Here is a 6,000-nt window from a genome sequence, read left to right on the forward strand (position 1 = left end):
TGGAAGTGATTCTGACACTTGAGGTGGCGGGAGATCACTCCACAGTTTCTGCTTTCAAGAGGCTGGTTGCTGGCCAGAACAGCAGAACCTGGTTATTAAGCGATTAGAGCACTTGGTCTTCAGTTCAGTTCTCCTGCACCATTTCTCTGTCTGTTCTCTTCTATTCATTCATCTGCTGAAGTCTCAGAACAGTGACGTCTTTTGTTTTGCAGTACAGTACTTGCCCTTTTTTGTGCGGTTGGGATTTCAGCGTAAGCGATTGTATGCAGTGTTTTCCTCTGCCGTGCTCTCGAGAGAGTGCTGAAGTTATTTACTCACAGTTTACACCTCCTAAAAGCAAAAGCACACCTGTGCATCTCAACGTGTAAGTATTCACTTCAATGCTAGAAGACAGACAGCTTGAACTTGTCTTCCTCCCAGCTTTTTATCTCAGGATAAAACAATCTCAACAGCACTAAGTTCTTGCTAGTCCCACATTTAGGTTGGTTCCTTTTCTTGCACATTCTTGCCAGGAAGGCCCGTGCAATGACTGGTACCAAATTGTAAAGAAATTAGAGGGAAATGTTATACAGAAACAATGGATGCTTTAACAATAAAAGTTTGCGGTCATTATATTTTACAGTGCTGCTTCGTCTCACAGTAGGATACCGTGGAAATGATCGCTCTGTCGGTTTTAACCTACAGGAACAGCTTTGATTGGTCCGAGGGCATCTGGATTTAGATCTTTCTGCTCTGCTAAATATTTGCTGCTGTAATAAAATGCAATAAACCATAGAGGCTACGCCGCACATGCACTGTAGGTGCTATAGGCAAAACTGCGAGGGTTTACAGCCAACAAACTGGTGGAAAATACAGTGAAAAAGAACCTTTGCTCTATAAAATCTGAAACAAACTGGTTTCTGAATCACGGTCTGCAGTTTCGCTTGGGGAGGATTCAGGTATTTCGAATGGAGGCGCACAGCAACACAGCACACCACTCCAGTCAAGGGCTGTCACTGTCTCCCTCATTGGTCAGTGTTGTGGAGATGTATAGAGAGCTAATGACAATACAATCACTACTGTCATTACTATTGTTATTAGTTTCCTTAGCATTAGCCACAGGTGGCCTTATCTAGGGGAAGCTGTCATCATTAGCCTTCTTTACATTTTATCCATCTATACAGCTGAACACTTACTGGAACCAGTTTAAAGCTAAGCGTGAATGTGAATGCACACACATACAAAAATACATGTGCACACACACACACACACACACACGCACACACACACACGCACGCACACGCACACGCACACGCACACACGCGCACGCACACGCGCACGCACACGCGCACGCACGCACGCACGCACGCACGCACGCACGCACGCACGCACGCACGCACGCACGCACACACACACGCACACACACACACAGAGAGTCTGGCACTGTCACCGTTACCACTGATATTTGGGGTGATGTCAGTGCTCTCCCTCTGATCTCCGTGGGCCGTAAAACTCAGAAGCAATGGTATGTAAAGAAGGTTAATGATATCACATGGAGATGGGACACTGCTTTAAAAAGAGAATGGGGCTCTGATGTGAAACTCTAAAACACACACAGTATCTGTGTATCACACAGCCTCTGTGTGTATGTGTGTGTGTGTGTGTGTGTGCGCGCGTGTATGTGTGTGTGTGTGTGTGTGTGTGTGTGTGTGTGTGTGTGTGTGTGTGTGTGTGTGTGTGCTCAAACAGAGGTATAATAATATATGCATTATTCTGCAGTCACTGCAGCATTGTAACAGCAGAACTGTAGTCTAACTAAGTGTGACCCAGAGTGGAGAGGGGCTCATGCATTGCTCATCACATTTATATATACATATATACGCACACACACACACACGTATATATATACACATGTATATATATATATACACACAAATATATACACATAAAAACCTGGACATTGATCACAGATGCACCTGAAATGTTGAAATCTCGCAGTCAGAAATTTCACAGAAACTTGTTGCATGAGGTCAGCTATTGTGCTATGAGCACTCCGGCACTCGGTGCCAGCGCGCATTCTTAGAAGATTTCACATACAGTACCAGATAAGCGCCATGCAGCACACATGTACCCCATTCCACCAATCTCTCTCTCCCTCCCGGGAGCAACTGGCTGCTTCCAGCACCAGCACTGCGGACCTACTGTACCCTGGGAGATAGGCTGCATTTTCAGGACAGTGTAAGTGTGAGGTGTTGAGTCACTTAACGAAACAACCTCCCGTAGTTTGGGGGAGATAGCGCTGGGGGAGTTGGAATGGGAAAACAATTGGCTGGGATATAATGCAAACTGTGGGGCTGCTATCGGGCCACTGATAAGAGCAAGCAGCGTCTGCCAGCGGAGACGCAGGTCCTCACGTAAATCTCAGCTTATCAGGGAGCAGGGGCTGGAGCTGCTTCCTCAAAGACCCCAGAAACCAGGCGCTTCAACTTTCCATAAAGCACCCCGAAAATACATACATACACACACACATGCTCTCACACACACACACACACACACACACACACACACACGCATGCTCACACGCGCACACACACGTACACACACACATACATGCACACATGGCCACAGTCTGCCAACAGAAATTTCAAACTGCGTTATGAAACCTAACTCATCCAACATTTCCAATGATGAATCAGTATTGTACAAAACAAGCATTGTGGGCTACCAGTTACTGTGGGCACAGGCATGCGTGAGTTTTCTTCTTGTTTACATATATTTGTGGTCAATATCATGTTAAAATATATGTAAGTGGTTTCAAAACTGGAAATCAGACAGAATAGCTGGACTGAAATAAAGTTCCAAACATTCATTTGTATTTTTGGCAGTTTAGTCCATGGACACAGGTTTGGAGAAAAAAAACAAACACTCATGGAGACTCAGTGATCACAGGAAGTCTGTTCACACAGAAGAGGCTACACACAGCCCTGAATCACAGTCTGCTGAGCAAATCCTTCAGTATGTTTCAGGCATTTGCTAACTGACACAAGGGAGCACAGCATTTCAGCTTCTAGATGCCCTATATCTAAATCCTTTCCTGTATATGCATATATGTTACAGAGCTGGTCTGGATGATTCCAGTACTGTCCCCTTCCTTCAGAGGGGGAAGGAGCTCAGGCTCGGAGTTTGGGATCCAGGTGTTGGCTGGCAGGAGTTCAGAGGAGACGCACGGTGAGGGAGACGCTCGGTGAGGGAGACGCTCGGTGAGGGAGGCGCTCGGTGAGGGAGACGCGTGGTAAGGGAGACGCGCGGTGAAGGAGACGCCCGGTGAGGGAGACGCGCAGTGAAGGAGGCGCTCGGTGAGGGAGACGCGTGGTAAGGGAGGCGCACGGTGAAGGAGACGCTCGGTGAGGGAGACACGTGGTGAGGGAGACGCGTGGTGAGGGAGGTGCTCGGTGAGGGAGGCGCGCGGTGAGGGAGATGCTTGGTGAGGGAGGCGCGTGGTGAGGGAGGTGCTCGGTGAGGGAGGCGCGCGGTGAGGGAGATGCTTGGTGAGGGAGACGCGCGGTGAGGGAGGCGCGTGGTGAGGGAGGCGCGTGGTGAGGGAGGTGCTCGGTGAGGGAGGCGCGCGGTGAGGGAGGAGCGTGGTGAGGGAGGTGCGTGGTGAGGGAGGTGCTCGGTGAGGGAGGCGCGCGGTGAGGGAGATGCTTGGTGAGGGAGACGCGCGGTGAGGGAGGCGCGTGGTGAGGGAGGCGCGTGGTGAGGGAGGTGCTCGGTGAGGGAGGCGCGCGGTGAGGGAGGCGCGCGGTGAGGGAGATGCTTGGTGAGGGAGATGCTTGGTGAGGGAGGCGCGCGGTGAGGGAGACGCGCGGTGAGGGAGGCGCTCGGTGAGGGAGGCGCTCGGTGAGGGAGGTGCGCGGTGAGGGAGATGCTTGGTGAGGGAGACGCGCGGTAAGTGACACGCGCGGTGAGGGAGGCGCGCGGTGAGGGAGGTGCATGGTGAAGGAGACATGGAGTGATGTGTGTGCGGGAACAGGGAGATCGCCCCTGCTGATGTCATATTTCAGAGCCTGCCTGTCAGACAGGGTGAGGTCACTCCGCGTACTCCGCTAACATGTGTCCCGTCGCGGTTCACAGGAATCCAAAGCAAAGGGGGAACAACTGCAGTTTAGAGTTTCAGATTTTCAGTACGGTGCAAAGGGGAAACATATCTCAGGAAAGGCACATCTGAAAGTGCTCATCTGTATTATCATTATCTGAGCAGCAGACAGTACTGCATTCATCAAAAAATACAAATACACTGTAAATCAGAAAACGTTAGAAATTACAGCGCATTACTTCAGATGTAAATCACATCTAGTTTGGCCATGCTATCAGTGTTGAACTAATGCCCCTGACGCAGAAGCTGATATATGCTGTGCTGCATTGCCTTAGCAAGTTTGGTATGAAACTCACTTCTAACTATGGAAATTTGGACTTTGCATCTATATAAATAGAGATTTATTGAATCAGTGTTGTGAATGATCATATGTTGAGTCAGAAGTACAACAGGATCACTCATAGACTAGCCAATGTACCCAAAAAGCCAGATCATGCTTTTCCATCTACTGGTAGCAACAATGGGCCTCTTTCTGTGAAAACATGTTTTCACTTGACACTGCTGTGAACTCTGAAATGTGGTTCCGGTGTCAGAATCTGTTCTGTGCTTCACTTTCCTTCAGGATGACTGGATGTCATGGGATTAAAAACAGCAGGAGACTCTGGTCGCGAATGGCCTGATTGAACGTATGCTCATGATGTTGGACGATCTCATTGGCCACAGCTCCAGCTAGGGCTCAGTTTCTCCTTTTAGTTACCTCACTCTGTTACTGCACCTTCACGGGCCTGTCCCTCACACCAACATGAACGGAACCAACTGACCGCAATGGGATGATTCCTGATGTACTGTGAAAATAAAAAATTAGGATTGTCTGGTAACAACAGAGAGACCTGCTCAGGGAGAGACCCGCGCAGGGAGAGACCCCCGCAGGGAGAGACCCGCGCAGGGAGAGACCCCCGCAGGGAGAGACCCGCGCAGGGAGAGACCCCTGCAGGGAGAGACCCCCTCAGGGAGAGACCCGCGCAGGGAGAGACCCCCGCCAGACCACCAGGACACTGCTGCCTGGGTACAGGCCTCGCCCCGCTGCAATCCTACAGGCTCTGACCGCAGCGGTGCTGTGCCGATGGGCCTGATAGCTGGGTGCTGTGTGACATTCATCATAACCAGCAACATACATACACATAAAACAGACACCCACACGTATATCTGCACACACATATACATACATACACGCTCGTGCGCACACACACACCCTCCCCCTGACCCGCCCCCCACCCACAGGAAGACTGTTTCATGAGAATACACAGTGCTTTCCCTTGTTTTGGGCAATCCTGGAACAATATTCTAAACTCTGGAAATTAACAGAGGTTTACTGTGCAGGCTTGAAAATTACGATAATCACCATCCACACAAGAAAATTCCAGTGTCTGGGGCACTAATGAAGCCGATATTTCACTGGCGAGACTCTACCTACAGTGAAGCTTTCCCTGGCTTCCCTCTCATCTGCCAGACGTAATCAGTTGAGCAGCTTAATTGCTCTCATTAGTTCTTTTGTTTTAATAACTTTACAAAACGATGACCGGAGTCTGCATTAAGGGCTACATGTCAGGCAGGTCTTTCCGATACTTCGCTAAATTGTCCAATTTATCTCAACAATGTTTGCAATGCAGCTACCCAGGAATCCACATAACTGAAAGACAAATCGTCTGTTTATGTTATTGCTAATAAGAGGTGACCAGATCAGCATGGACCTCCCAGCCCAGCTGAGTAAATCCAGCATGTTTCTAAATAATCACTTGATAAAGAGCACTCCCGGAAAAATATATTTTCCTGAATTTCAACCATAATGTTTATCATCTGGGGATAACTTTGGCTATAAACACTCATGAATCAAGCACAAATATAAAACACAATGTAATTAAAAA

General features: G+C 49.0%; 1 protein-coding gene across 2 annotated transcripts in view; it reads right to left on the bottom strand.

Moving 5' to 3' along the window:
• Nucleotides 1–6,000, bottom strand: part of LOC118776334 (astrotactin-2-like) — a 293,949-nt gene that overhangs the window by 25,753 nt on the left and 262,196 nt on the right. The gene's annotated exons all lie outside the window — the stretch shown is intronic.

This window comes from Megalops cyprinoides, chromosome 4, assembly GCF_013368585.1.
Source record: "Megalops cyprinoides isolate fMegCyp1 chromosome 4, fMegCyp1.pri, whole genome shotgun sequence".
NCBI classification, from domain to species: Eukaryota; Metazoa; Chordata; class Actinopteri; order Elopiformes; family Megalopidae; genus Megalops; species Megalops cyprinoides.